General features: G+C 38.4%; 1 long non-coding RNA gene across 1 annotated transcript in view; it reads right to left on the reverse strand.

The window, feature by feature from the left end:
- Positions 1–4,792: 4,792 nt before the first annotated feature.
- Positions 4,793–16,295, reverse strand: part of LOC124077856 (uncharacterized) — an 89,171-nt gene continuing 77,668 nt past the window's right edge. The window contains exons 7-8 of the long non-coding RNA XR_009225036.1: positions 6,796–7,163; positions 4,793–6,535 (exon numbers count right to left, since the gene is read on the reverse strand). This is a non-coding gene — a long non-coding RNA (uncharacterized LOC124077856). The remainder of the gene's footprint in view (positions 6,536–6,795; positions 7,164–16,295) is intronic.

Consider the following 16,295-nt stretch of genomic DNA (forward strand, 5'->3'; position numbering starts at 1 on the left):
GACGACAGGATGGTCAGCAGGATGCTCAGTATTTGCATTCTGCTGTCATTAACTCCCACTGGCCTTCTCTGGTGTCTTCGATACCAGAATTGCTATCATAGGTTGAAGTATCATCTCCAGGATTCCCCAGGTTGAAGGCAACCAAGCTACTAGGCAGGGGTCACATACTAAATCAATAACCCTACTCCCTATTACCAAATCAGATAATAACTTCCAAAGAGAGGATAGAAATCTAAGAGATCTGTAGGATTTTCTTTTAAAATGTCATTTTAAAGAGATGCTATAGATTGAGTAGGACCACAACAGCAAAGAACTGTCCAGGAAAAGGCCCTCCAAACAGAGCTGACCATCCCACCCTGGTGCACTGGGACCTATTGCCTAAAACACAGACACAGCAGGAGTAGATGTTTGAGAGTCGCAGATTCAGTGACTTAGTATAGGAGATCTTCACCCCACATTTTTATTCCTGTTATCATGAGTGGTTTTAAAAAATATGGCTTGTAACCTATATCAGAAGAAACAGAACTATAGCTGGCATTTTTTCCCATTTATATAGCTTCAAGAGCTTTGTCACATTTCTGAGATTTCAGCATTCTTTCCCAGGTGGGCAATTTCTTTTATTGAAAAAAATTATTTTTATTGGTGCTTTATCATTATACATAATGTAAGATTTGCTAGGCAATATTTTTATATGCACATAATATAATTTAATCAATCTCATCTCCCAGTACTTTCCCTTTCCCTCCTCTCTTTCCTCCCAGTGATCATCTTGCTCTAATCCACTGATGACTCTTCTATTATTGTTACTATTATTTTAATTGGTGCATTACAATTATACCCATTATATGTATGGGTATAATTGTAGTGGTGTATTCACACATGAACATAGCCTAATTTGGAACTTTCAATATCTGTGAAATCTACTCAGCTGCCCTCTACCACCACCACCACCAATGCTCTGCTTAGAAACAGAGCCTCTGCCCTTGAAGGGTTTACACGTTCATGGAGGAGGAAAGATGAAACAGAACAAAGAGAATACCCACCAATATTCAATATTATAAATATCTCAGTAGAAGAGCAAAACAAATAGCTTACATCTTCCCATGCCTGAGGTCCAAAGGGAGAGGTGGGCAGTCAGATACAGGCCTTAGAGGTGTTCATAAAGTTGCTTACAGCTAGCTGCTCCTGCCGTCACCTTCAGGATGAAGACTGTACCTTATCCTGGGAGGAAAATCTCCTCCAGTCAAAGCGTAAACACCAGTCCGAGGCCATCATTTGTGACCACTTTGATCATTGATGTACTCTTTTCCAGATTGGTCCCTTTAAACTTGAGGTTTCCAGGGGAAACAGAAACAGCTATTGATGTTTAGTTTAAAGGCATTTCTGTACTTTGGCTTTTCTTGTCTCTTTTTCTCCATGTCCTGCTTTCTTCCCACCCTCACTGCAGCCTCCCTGAGGTCTCCCTGGATCTGATCTGCTGACCTGGGTGCTGAGGCTGGATTTGAATCTTCTAAAAGGTCCTTAACATGCCAGAGTTAACAGGCTTGCCTGGGCCTGCTGCCATCTCCAAGCTGCCACCAACTCCCCTGATTGTTTGGCAATAAAAATCAGCTATAAAAGTGTGAAAAATACCAGAGATCCAAATGGGAGAGAGGGGAATGGCTCTTACACCCTTTTACTGGACATCTGATTTATTTTTTAAATGGAAAAGCCACTTTTATAGCTACTGTAGTTCAATTATCTCTAATTTTACACATTTTATGCAAATTCTCAGCATCTTAATTGCAAATGAGAAGGAAACTTATATTTTAAAGCAGAACAACAAGGTATAGTTTCGTCTTTTCTTTTCAATTTTTAATTCCTATGCTTGGTTCAGCACCATTAAACTTTTAAAACTCTTTTTACACAGTTGTTTAAAATTATGTGTAATTTAAAGCACACTCACATGTTCACAAACACCCATAGCCTTAAACAAGTAGCTAATTTTACTCCCAAACCTCACTCTCCCTTTTGGAAAGATACTTTGATGTTCTCCTACACGATTTCTAAGACCCCAAGGGAATACACTCAAAAGCTTTCACAAAATGCTTGGTGTCATATCTTACGTATCAAGCATGTTGGAATGGATTCTAAGCACTAAGAAACCCAGTGCTAAGATTTCTAGCCTGCTGTATGCTGGTACATGTTAGACCATCAATCCCCAGTGTGGGCTGGAGACATAGAGGCAGATTATAATCTACATACAGTGTTTGCCCATTTCCATAGTGTAAGTGTTCCTACCACGGATGATTCCAAACTATCAGCATTATATCACTACACATGAAGGTGGAAAGAGGTGTGCTCAGTTGGCTTTTGTGAGCTGAGTTCCTTTGGAGCCAGTATTAGCACATGGCTACTTCCAGAAATCTACATGTGCATTGAGAATAAGTAACTTTTTAATTTTTTTATTGTAGTTGTAAAAATCATGAATACTCTCTGGTGTGGATTAAAGCTCAATTTTGATAAGGGCTAGGTTTCTACAATGAAAGGGACAGAGGAAGCACAGAGAATGGTACGGTTAATAAACCCTGGGAGGAAGGAGGAGGGCCCAGCAGAGACCTCAAAGTCTGTGATGACATCAAGTGAGCTCCAAACTAGCATCTCCCTCTCCCCTGGTTAAAAGCAATATCATGCTGTCACCTTCCTTAATACTCCACAAAATTGGTACCAAGATTCTTTCTAGATCTAGATCCTTCCTTTTCTTCCCAATCATATTTTATTCTATCACATCGAGCAAAGGGAACATAATCACTTGCATCCAACAAAAATCTAGACTCCGCTGTAAACTGAATCAAATGAGAGGAGAAAGGAAGCCCCTGCATGTGTAGCACCTCTCATTAGGCCCTCCGCCTACCAATAATGAGGTTCGCTCCTACAAATGTTGGACTCTGGGCAGCTGGTCCAGTACTTAATTCACATAAAGGAAAATAAATAGTACATAGGAGCTCCTGACTTTTACATCCTCCCTTTCCTCCTTTCCCTTTGTGACTTCATGCTGGTTTGCAATTTGTGTTTTCACCACTGTAGTTAATTCTAAGACACAGTCGATCAACTCATAGCTTCCTCAGTAATGGAAGTGCCTCTAAATAAAATTGCATAAAGCTCAACACTTGGATGGAGAGAATTCCTACCAGTCTTTTCATCTTGTATTTAGTTGGCTACCTTTCACTGAAGTTACATTTGTAGCATAATTAATGAAATAAGTTTTTCTTCTGACTTGCCTAAATAAAGCTGCCAGGTGACTTGGAAACTATCTGAACCTTTATGAGGAAGTATTGTTCCTAAGGGTCTGAGACCCTCCTACATAACCCCTGGCAGACAGCTGAACTATTATACCTGGAGTATGTGACTGAGGCCTGACAGGCTGAAAAATGCACATGCCTCGTAATGCATGTCAACAATTTTACTATCTGGTACAAATGGAAACTTGCTAAATTTATTCCCTAAAATGCTTTTTATGCTTTTCTTGGTTCTGGCTTAGTGGTAATGTATTTAAATGTCTGGGAGAAATATTCAAAAGAATGAAACACATAACTTTAGTTGAGATGCCTACATTTCAAACCAAATACTGGCAGATCAGTGAGTATCTGGGTTAATACTATCCTTATTTGATTAGGATAATCCAGGAAGACACTGACTCATCCCTTCAGATCCTGCCTTTTAACCAATCAATATTTTTAGGGTTGTGGTTTTCAGAAGGCAGGTGATAATTTTGGAGATAACATCTCAAGGTGCTGCTGACATTGAGATGCATATTTAATATGTTCCTGGAGTGACAGAGCACAGCAATGTTGGAATCTTCCCTTAGAAATACACATGCACGCACACCCACACACATAATGCCACTAACCTTTGAATTCCTGAAGCCGCAGTATAGATTTAACAAACTGGATCTTAGGAATGTTGATGAACATTTGAAACACTTAAGGGGTAGGGAGCGAACACCCTTCCCTTAGAGGATATTGTCTCTTTCACATAGAGAAACCCCTGGGAAGAAAAGAGAACAAGAGTCTCTGCACCCTAAGATCAATAGTGGGACAGGAGGAAGGAGAGGTAACGCTGGCCAGAGCACAGGACTGGCCATTCACTCACATCAGTATGTGTTACCATCTACACAGAGTGTCAGTCTGCATGAGACCTGGGAAGGAGGGGGGGAAAGCAAGGCAAAAGCATTCCACTTGGATTTTTTTAAATGTCATTAAAATATATCTATTTTAATTTCATACAGCTAAAATTATCTGCTTGTTTTGTATTAATTTTGCCTTGACTGAAATTAGTTGTCAGACCTCTGTTTATAGCCTAATTACCTTTTTCCTGAAAAAAAAGGAGGTAAAAGAAATAACAATAAATTTGTAACACAAAAGCTACAAGTTTGTGTATTAGTATAAATTAGAGATGGTTCTAGGAACCCTGTTTGAAAATAATTAAACAAATCTAAGAGATTCTTCGTTCTCGGAAGACTAAGATTTTACTAGTTCTGCTTTTGTAGTGGAGTGCAATGATTATTTCTCGTGGACACAGACACAGGAGTGTGCTGTGTGGCTGCAGTTGGTGTCATCTATTGTATTTAGCTGTCTTATCCAGCCAGATGGATAATCAAATGTTTACACTCAAGATCACAGGTTTGCAAAGTGTTCTATTCCTGGCCAAATGGCAAATACTTTTTGTTATTTGTGGCCCACAGAGTCTCCATCACATATATTCAACTTTGCCATCATAGTGCAAAAACAACTATGGGCAATATGCAAATAAATGAGTATAACTGTTTCAATAAATCTTTATTTACAAAATCAGGAAGTGGACTACATTTTGGTTCATATGCCCTAGATTGCCAACCTCTGCCCAAGGCAATTCAACAAATGGAGTGTGGAAAGACATAAAGGTATACACAGTACAGCAGAGAGTCAGTGTTCAAAAATATATTTTGAATACAAAATAGTATCAATTAAACTAAAACTACAGACACATATACACATGTACTTTAAACATACAAATATGGAGTTATCTCTAAATCAGAATCAATTTCTTCAAAAATTTGTTTTTGTTTCATGGATGTTTTGGAATTAACAAACAAAAGTAGCAAATGAACTTTAAGGGGATGTAGAGGAAAGACAACCAAATGCAGTTTATCAAAGCTATTTAAAAAAAAAGAAAGAAATTCTGCCCAACCAGTTGGCTACAGACAATGCCACTGAATTACATAATATTACATAATAACTAGGTTTACAATTATGCCCTTCGTAAGTATATATCCAACATAAGGGTATGTTGCAGAAAGTGTTGGTCAAGTAAGAGATATGGCAAATGTATTTTTTAAATTCTTTTTATTGTAGTTGTAGATAGACAGCATGCTTTCATTTGATTTGTTTATTTTTACGGAATGCTAAGGATAGAATGTATTTTTTTAAAGATAGGTATCCAAACAAATAGCTTTAAAGTAATCCTCTCTCTTGAAAGGATGACCTTCCGTTATCTTATAAATGAGTCCCAGATTTGGGAAGCAAAGTTCTAGGGCTCAGTCCTAGTCCAGCTTCTTACCCTATAGCCAGTATTTCCTTCTCCATATTACAGGGCTGGACCCAAAGATCCATGATATTCAAAGCTGACACTGAAATTCAATGACTCCATTGCTAGCTTCAACCATTTTTAGTTAGGGGACCCCTGACTTTTTACTTAAGTGTGAAATGTTGAGTTGCCTTCTTTTCCCTTCTACTAAGCAAGTTTCTACCCTACTCAACACAGATCCTCTCACAGCAAGAATCTCATCTTAAATGTTAATTTGCCTCCTCTCCCCACAGGTAGCCGGGGACAGGGTACACAGACAGGACAGCAGCCACAAGGGCATCTCTCCAGGCCAAGCCTGCAAAGTCCTGCACGCTCCTCAGCTGGAGGGGCTTTCCCTGCTCAGTATCTGGACCATTGCCAAGCAGTTCTGTCCAGCTGTAAGCCTGATTTTATATAGTTATTTTCACTTATTTTTTATTTTGCAAAATGTAAACGAAACTGTTTAGCTAGGAAATCACGTCCCTTGAAAGTGATTATAACCTAATTTGACATGCAGTATTTGTACACTTATTCTGGAGTTATGATGCATTTACTGTGTTTACATAAATAGAGATTTCAGTATAATTACTACAAAATAATGTAAAGAGTCGATCAGATGAAATTCGCCAAAATCTCATTTGGGTGATTTTTTTTTTAACTTGAACGTAAAATTTCTTTGGAAATGAAATGGGTCCATTTCTAAAATGATCTCTAAATGTCTCACAAAAACATCCTTTTTCTTCATCCATTTCTGATTGATCATTAATTGATACTGTCAAAATATTGGCAGTATACCTCACATGTGCCAGATACCAACAGAGAAAGCCTAGGCATGGCCTTTAATGGTGGTACATATTACAAGTCCAGACAGGCTTCATGGAAACTTCATGACATCCAGGGAGTCTTCATCTGCCTTGATCTTGTCTGATAATTTTGGATAACACTGTGTTTCCTTCATGAAAAAAAAAAAAAAAAAATGGAAAGGAAGAAAGGTACAAAATGATTGGCATAGAAGAAATTTCAGAGAGAAGCAACCATAATGAATTTCTGGAGAAAGAGCTGCAAACATCTTTAAAGTGCTGCCCAGTTTCTATCTGAGTGGCAAAGAAAGGACTTTCCCACAATTGAAGTACGTTACTAAAACTAGGAAGGAACAATCACATAAAGAAGGACTGGGGGCTGGCAGTGTGGCTCAAGCGGTAACGTGCTCACCTGGCATGCTCCGAGCGCTGGGTCGGATCCTCAGCACCACATAAAATAAAATAAAGATGTTGTGTTCACCGAAAATTGAAAAATAAATATTAAAAAAAAAAAATTAGGGAAAAGGCCTGCAAGCTGCGCGAACAGTGAAAAGAGGGCTGGCACAATGTCCACAAAGGCCAGTGTTTCAGAGAGGCAAAGATGTAACCACGTGTTTGTCCTTGACCTACACCATGCTATCCTATCACGTGCATCGGGTGCTGGATGCTCAGGTGAACCAGGGGGAGAAAAACCTTTCATTTCTCCGTGGAGTGTTATTCTTCCATCACACGTTGAAAACTGTCCCTCAAATACCTGGGTTCTTCTCTTTGTGGTATTTTCTAAAAGACAAATGAAATGTAGACATAATTATAACATAATGTCCTGGGGGCGGGGCGGGGGGGGACTTCTTTGTTTTTCCATTTAGAATGAGTTCTATACACTTCTTACCCCAAAATGATCAGAAAAAGAGATGGAAATTTCCAACTGGAATTATTTTAAGCCCTTAGTCTTGTTTTTAAAAAGTCAGTTTTCAACTTAGGGTACATGATTGTTGTTCAATATTTAAACATCTTTCAATAAAATTTAATTCAATGCCTCAGAGAAATTTTGTTAGTGAACACTAACTAAATCATCTAGCATGACCAATGGCTCATGAGTTCAGATAGTTTATCTCAAAAGAAAGATAGAAATATTTGGCAACGATGTTCCAAAGAACTAAGATATATTGTTTATTATAATGAGCATGGTATTAGGTAGCTACTTGTTCAACTATTTATTTCAAAACTATTTTCTATGATGAAATTATTCTTAAATCATCAATTAGGAAGCCTTTAAAACAATACCCCACACCTGATGAACTGTGCACACCCTCCTTGATCTCAGGCCCAGGTTGTGTTTTGTTCTGCTGCCACAGATGCAGCACAGGGTTCTCACTATGAAGAACCATATGCATGTGCTTTGGATCCCAGTTCTGCTCCTTAGTACCACTGTTCTTTGACTCGTTGTCCAAACTCTCTGCACTTTAGCTTCTCTTTCTGTAAATCCCATTTTGTTGTTCCCATTTCTGGGAGGATTGAATTAAGTTATGCACAGAGAGCTCTTAGGATCCTTCCTGTCACTTGATAAGAGCACAGGGAGTGTCTGCTAGCTGTGTTGGAGCAGCAGTGATCACCTGAACTTGGATGGCATTTACACATTCTCACCACTATCTTTTCCTTTTTCAGCCTCTTTCCTAAATTCTAAGACTTTGTGAAAATTTATGAATGGCAATGGAAGCCCCAATTAATAACTAAGTATCCCAATAGCACACTACATTTTTGTCTTCTATTAGAGTAGTAAATTGTGAAGTGACTGTTGACTATTTTATTTGCCTAGTTGACGTTCCTCATGGGAAACGCTATACCTTAGGAATGACACTTAACTACCAACAGATATGGCCATCACTGATTTTATAAACAGATCCTTTTCATTGTCTACGCACTGTCTTTGGCTTACATTCCCTTCTAACTGACCCTACTTACTCAACCACCCAGGTTACGGAAGACGAGCTCCTAAAGAGTACACGTCCAAGGTTCCCCTTTCCTCCCTTCCACTAGTCAGTGCTTATTAAATTCCTACACTAAGTTGACTTATTTTTGACACGAGTTCTTTGTTTTTAATAATCATCTTAGGAAAGAGATGATTTCTCTTGCTGCATCTGTAGCATTTTCACAGTGTTACATCAAAACCAACTTGATATAGTCTCAAGAGGATAACAGGAAATTCCTGAGGAGAGTCTTCTCAAAGGCAGGGGAGTCTTTTAGAGTGCCACATGCCCCAATTTTGAGGCAATTGCCCCAGTTTTCACATGCGTCTCCCCTGTGTTCCCAGGAACGGATCTAATGTTCTCTTCCTCTGGGTCCCTATTGATTGCCTGATTTGTGATAATGCTGCTTGAAAAATGATGAAAAAATGGGGTAGAATTGGAATCATCCAAATTAAAAACATGTTGGATAAAAATCACAGGGAAAAATGGACATTCTATGAAGCCTTCCTAAGGGTTGTTTAGTATTCTGCAAAATATTGGTTGGTTATTTCACATCTCTATTGTCTTTTCTTAAAAATTTTAAATCAGGAAACTTAATTTTAAACAAATAAAATACCTAGAAAATGGAATCCCTTTTGCTTTCAACTGGTCTGATATGGGGAAGGTGTTATTTTGTACTAATGTTCTTTTCACACTAAAAAAAAAAAAAAAACATTATCAATTCCTGAATGTCTGTGTTTTGTCATCTTATTAAAATATCAAAAAAATAATTTATTTCACATTCTCTTCCATCCAGATTTTTCAATTGATGAACATGGAAAACAGTTTTGCTTTGTTGTTTTAATTTCTCTAGTCTCTTATATGCAATATTTGGGGCTCAAACCCCCCCCAAAAAGACAAAAATATTAGAAGTACATTGCTTAAAATTACATTGGGTTCCAAATAAGCATAGAACAGGGTTTTTTAAGTTAAAACAGGACCACAAATTCTCTGGAAAAGAAAATGTTAGATGTGAATTTTAAAAAATGACACACATAGAAAAAAGCAATGCTTCTAATAAATAATCTGTTATTAAAAGACAAACAAAGTGGTGTAGAAAAGTCACTCTCATGACATTTCTCCAACAGCTAGAACACCTGCTCCAATATTGTTTCTGTTCAAGTTTGTTTTCTTTGGTTGGAAGAACAACTTAATATTAGAACAATCTACATGCAGTTGTTTACCAAGGTGACTAAACCCTTCTGTTATGATGTCAAATTGTCCTAATTGGAAGATCAAGTCAGAATCTGACTGCTACATCTGGGTGTTAGAGTGAGCAAACTGGAAACACTGCTAGATATTTGCATCCTAACTGTCCATGCTCCTAAAGTCAGGCTCAGACTGCCTTTGAGAAATCTTCATCAAGACCCCAAGGGTCACTCTAGATTGACTATCTAGATGTTCAGTGTAAACATTCCGGGCTGGAAGCCAGCTCTCCTCTCTCTGCCTAGATCTCAATCATGATTGTTACAAAGATGAAGGTTCTGATCATTCTCCCAGCTCTGCATTCTCATTGATCTATGTCAAATGTCTTCAGTTTCTGGGTCCCCATTTATTTCTATCACAAGAGACTAGGTCCTCCCTATTATCATAAGGATCAATTACCAGTAAGAGATATAGACATAGTTAAAATTTTACAAAATTTCTGCTTTGTTGGAAATGGGAAGAGATGGGAGAAAGGAGGATTTGGGAGGATGTTAGAGTGTGATCTGCCCTCAAGAAGAGACAATTCCCTAGATTTGTGGGAAGGAAGAAAGTTGAAGAAAAAGGGCAGAAAACCTGGAATCAATTTAATCCTACTTGGACTGGGTCTTGGGGATGGCATATGGAAGGACAGGGGACCAAACCCTCAGATTAGTGTGTGTTGCTGAAAATAAGGAATTCCTATGATGGAACTCCAGGGAGATAGCAAGGCTTTTGTAAATATGGTACTGCACGGTCCTTCCAGGAAGACAGGCTTTTGAACTTCTCTGCCCGCAATATGACACAAGTACCATGGATTCTTCAGTGAAAGAGAGAAAAGCAGAAGACACCATGAAAGAATTTGAATACCTTATAGGCTAAAAACAAGTAGTGCCTCAGAGGCCATATATATGAAGTAGTGATTGGCAGGACTGGCTCATGCCGTGGGGGTGGGAGACAGATGTCAACCAAAGGCAGATATCCCAAACCCTCCAGCCACCTCTATCACCATAGTATTACTGAAGTCCCCAGAAACAAGAGACATGCGTGGCATTTGACAAGAGGAAGCTAAAAGGATTTGAGATTGTATTTTTTGTTCCCTGGAGAACAGAGGCTTGAAAAGGAGAGTCATTTATATTAAAAAAAAATAGTTACATTTTCTTGCACACCTGACTTTGTGGGTTTAACTCCCAGCCTACCTCACATTAATTTTGATTAATTTTCTTTTATCTTTCACCTCACTGAGCAAGTGCAATGTACTGCTCTCTCTCCATCTATCTTCTCCCCATTTTTCTGTGTTCTCTTCCTCTGCAACCTCCTCCTCCAGACTTTTGCAACTTCTAATTCTGTGTTCGGAACAAAAGTAACAGAAACTTGAAATAAAGACTCAATCAGGGCTTTGCCTTCATCTTGGATCCTCCAATTTCTGCAGCCTCAGAGATGTTTTCTGATATTTTATAGCGACTTTCTCATTTCCATCTGCTCTGCTGTTTTCTATACTCTCCTTTTACTTTCTGTGGTCTCTAGTACTCTTTGATATTTTAAAATATTATTATTTATTTTTATTATTTTTTGTTGGTGCATTACAATTATACATCATAATGAAGTTCATTATACCATATTCCTATATGCCCATAACATAATTTGATCACTCTCATTCCCCTGTTTTTAATTATACTAATAATTTTTTTTATAAATTTACAAAAAGAATAGAAAAATTCCTCAAAATTCTTCTCCTAACTTGGAATACTTCTCCAAATGCAAGACTGATCCCATCACCCATCACTGCCTACATGAGTCTCTCAGACAAGCTTTCCCTTTGCATCAACCTAAATTCTTACAAAATTCAAATGCCTTTTAATCATACCTAACTCACTGATTTTGCACAGACTGTTCCCCTTCCTACTGTGATCTCTCTCATCCCCTCTACCTGTGCTAATATTCTTATGTGCCTAAGATGGTCCTAAACCCTTCCTGTCCACCCCAACCCTATAGTCACTCTCCCTATCTTCCAACACCTATAACTTTTCTCCTTCTCTTGGACCTGAACCATGCTCTGTTATATAGAATTATTTATCTTTATTCCATATACACTTTTCCTTTCCATTAACAAAATTAACTCTTTAAGTCAAGTCTGCCTTTTTATTGATAATAATTATTAACAATAAAAAGTGTTATGTAGCTATGCAACAGGATCCTCCTTAAAGATGTATTGAATCCAGGTGCGGTAACTCACACCTGTAATCACAACGGCTGGCAAGGCTGAGGCAGGAGGATCACGAGTTCAAAGCAAACCTCAGCAAAAGTGAGGTGCTAAGCCATTCAGTGAGACCCTGTCTCTAAATAAAATACAAAATAGGGCTGGGGTTGTGGCTCAGTGATCAACTACACATGAATTCAATCCCTGGAACCCCCCTCCCCCCCAAAAAAAGATATATTGAATATATATTTACCAGTAACAACTCAATACATGTTTATTAATTGAATAATGAAATATGGAAAAAACAAAGCAAGTACATATTGAATAAGTGAATCTCTGAATTCAAGCCTACAGAATGCCCAGATGTTCTCGCCCATGGGAAAAGTTCCACAGTTCCAAGTCACAGTTGGATGATATTTACAAGGCTTAATACCATCTTTGCTAAATTATCTTGAGTTTTCACTGATATCAGAAATAAATGTTTTTGTCATGCAGCCTAATTTATAATTCTTGGCATATATGAGGATTTTATTCATAATATGACTATTTATAATAATTTGTTTTGCTTTAATACAATTTAATTCAGAGTTACTATATAAAGAGCACCAGATTTTGTTGGGGGGTCGTGGAAGGCCCAACATATTTCTGAAGCAAATCTCGGCCAGAGGGCCTTATTTTACAAATGAGGACGTGAGGTAAAGAAAGGTTAAATAATATGTCTCCAAGACACATGGCTAATTAGTAGAAAGATTTAGTCTAGGGCTAAAAGGGTGACTCAGTGGCAGAGTGCTTGCCTAGCATGTTTGATGCTTAGTATCATAAATGAATGAATGAATGAATGAATGAATGAATAAGAGAAAAAGATCTGGTCTAAAATAAAAATATCTTAAATCCTTATACCATAGTCTTTACTACATTCTGTTGCCATTGTCTCTACAAGTAAAAGAATGAAAGAACAATTTATAATATGTCCATTTCCCCAAATAATCTTTAAAATGCTACAAAATATTATAGTATAATTTATACTCTGTTATGTGTAGGAGACACTCAACTTTCAATCCCATAAGGAAGTTCCTGCGGTGGTTCCTTTCCCCTGAGGCAGGATTTAAATTAATGTAAACATGTGACCCAGCTCCAGACAGGCATAGGACTCCCACATTAAGCTGAAAACAGTGCTGGGACCCTGGCCATGCAAGTACAGGAGCAGCCAAGTAAGTGCAGGAGTGGCCAAGTTCAAACAAACCACAGTCACCCCACAGTTTACTTTGTCATGTAAGATCCTTAAGTGTCTCTCTCTCTCATTATTCAGGACTTTTGCCCCCTCCATCTGCTACTGGCTAATGTTTGTGTTTCCTCTCCCCCAAATGTTGCAGCCCTAATCCCCAGTTGTGGGGGGCATTTGGAGATGAGACCTTTGGGGAGTAATCAGGGTCACATTAGGTCATGAAATTGGGGTCCTCATGATGAGATTAATATCTTTACAAAAAAAAAGAAAGAAGAAGAAGATGATTTATCTTTCTCTCCTCTCAATTGCACACACCAAGGAAAGGCCATGCAAGAACATAAGGAGAAGACCATCTGAAACCCTCACCAAGAATGGAATTCACTGGCACCTTGATCTTGTATTTATCAGCCTCCAGAACTGTGAGAAATACATGCCTCTTTATTAAGCCACTGGGTCTATGGTGTTTTGTTATACACAGTCTGAGAACACTAAGATACCATCCAATTCCCTTTGACTCATTTCACTTTAAACCTATTTCAGTTGTGTTAAGAGGCAGGCTAATGGCCTGTTTCTCCAATGTAATATACACATCTATTAATGGTGGCCTTCTGGTGACAACAACTTAATCTACTAGCACAGGTAGGCAATACAGATAAAAGCTTAGCTAACTAACACACAATTGATTATTCACAATAGCCCAGATATAGAAAGCACCTAAGGATCCATTGACAGATGAACAGATAAAGAAAATGTGAAACACGTGCACACACACATACACACACTAGAATATTACTCTTTGGGCTTAAAAAAAAAGAAAAAATATCTTGCAATTTGCACCATGGATAAAACGGGGACATTATGTTAAGTGTATGAGCCAGACACAAAAAGACAAATACTGCCTGATTTCACTTATATGTGAAATATTTTTTAAAAAATGAATTTACAGTAACAGAGAGTAAAAGGATTTCTAGGGGAAAAGGGGTAGAAAAAAATGAGACATTGGTCAAAGTGAATAAACTCTCAGTTATAAGATGAAAAAGTTCTGGGGATCAAATGTATAGCATGATGACTATAGTTGATAGTAAATATTCTATGCCTGAAGTTTGCTGAGAGTAGATTCTAAGTATTCTCAAAACACACACTCTCTCACACACACACACACACACACACACACGAAGTTAACTAAGAAATGTTGGGATGAATACGTTAATTAGCTTGATGGTGATTATTTTCCAATGCATATGTATATCAAAACGTCATGTTGTACAGTTTAAATATTTACAATTTTTCTTTGTCAATTATACTTCAATGACTCTGGGGAAAAGAATGGATTGCAGAGACATCCCTGCTGTTAGCTATGAGGATCTGAGACAGTGTTGTCTGTCCATTTGTATCAAAGGAGGTTGCACTAGGTAAGTGTCTTTCACTCTGTGCTTCCAGGACTCTTAGGTCTCCCAGAGGTGCCTCTTCTGGGCTTCATCAGCTGAGCTTTCAGGTTAGGTACCCCTACCTCCCAACTCAACTTCAGCCAGACTCTTAATCTGCAACATACACCAGGACCCTTCATAATATTTCAATGGAAAAAAAAATAATTCTATTGTATGAGCAATGACAATAAAAGCAAAATTATATTTGCAATGCACTCTGAGAGGTTTGGGTTAGCCACCCTCACAATGCCTTCCTGATCATCGAGTCTTTCTAATCAGCTACATTATTGAGGGTGTCCATCACAGAGACTGTTGGAAGAGTTCCTTCCCCACTTTTAGGATATAGTAGGCCATAAGCAAACTGGGATTCTAGATCCAATCAGGAGGTCACAGACAAAATAAATTCCTTGCCATCATCCACATGATATAGACCCACTATACACAGTTCTAGGATCTTCAGCAGGTCTGACACAACAAGTTTTATACCATTCAACATGCATTCATTAAGCATCAACTATAGGTTCTCCTAGGCTGTCCATTAGCTTGGTTTGGGGCTAAAAAAAAATTGTCATTTCATTTTTGTTGTTATTGTTTGCTTTCTGGAAATTGCATATTTATCTCATAAACTGTAGCTCCTACAACACTACAGAATAATGCAAACTTAGGAACTGGTGTGTTATTTCATGCTACATATTCCCATTAAATTCTTCCAACTCCTATTCAGCACCAACTAAGTGTCTGTTACTGAGTTCAGTACAAGGATAAATAGAAAAAAAAAAGTTTAAAAGATATGGCTCCTGTCTTCAAGGATTTAGAGTACAACTGGGAGAAAAAAAAAAAAAACTTCTACACACAAAACCAGCAGGTGACAAAGAAGAATGCTAAATTAGTTACAACCACCTGCCAATGGTGTGGTACAGACACTAAATTCACTTGTCCATGTGCAAAGGGCAAGATCAAGCACCCTGGAGTGAGTGTGTGTGTGTGTGTGTGTGTGTGTGTGTGTGTGTGTTGAGGGTCTGTTCATTCTGTTTGTTTTGTTTTTCTGGGACAGGATCTGCTATTTTGCCAGGCTGGTCTCTAACTCTTGGGCTCAAGTGATCTCTCCTGCCTCAGCCTTTCAAGTTCTGGGACTGTAAGCATACACCACCAGCCCTGGCATCTGATCTATTTATAGAGGGCTACAAAGATTTGGCCACAGTAAGAAGGACTCCTCACAGAGAAAGGAGCTGGAAGATAACCCCAAGGGCACTAGGGAAGTCAGGTGCTCTGGAACAAAGACCGGCTATCAGAGAGCCCAGGCCTCTGGCACCACCTTGGTAGAGGATGCTGGTCAAGTGACTTAACCCATCTTGAATCTCTGTTCATCTTTTCCCAGCAGAAATTATCTCCCGGGATCCTACATATCTTAAAGAAGCATCTTCATTTAAATATGTTTAATGCTTGCAATGTGCTTAGTGCTCACTACCTGCGAGAGAGGCACACATTATTATCACCATAATCATCGTTTACCACCTGCCTGCCTCACTTGAACCCATTACTCACGCCGTCCCTTTCCCAGGAGGAGCTTTTCCTCATCTCCCAGGTTCATCTATTTGCTCTTTGGGAGATGAATTTACTAAATCTTAAAATTTAAAGTGACCACTTCCAAATGTTTGGGGGGAACTTGAAAGGGAAAAGTGGTATTGGATTTGGATTCCTCAAAAAAAATATGCTTGTTCTTCAAATGCTGGGGTGGCTCAGGTTGGGTCAGTGGCCTCTCAAAGTCAGTAAAGAGGAAACAGCCTACTTAGGGAACATGTGATCCAAAAAAATCTTGCAAAGTAGAGGTCTTCCCACCTGAGAACAATCTTGCACATTTTCCTGTTTCTC

This window comes from Marmota monax, unplaced genomic scaffold, assembly GCF_021218885.2.
Source record: "Marmota monax isolate L192 unplaced genomic scaffold, Marmota_monax_Labrador192_F-V1.1 WCK01_AAM20220418_F8-fsc00015, whole genome shotgun sequence".
Classification (NCBI taxonomy): domain Eukaryota; kingdom Metazoa; phylum Chordata; class Mammalia; order Rodentia; family Sciuridae; genus Marmota; species Marmota monax.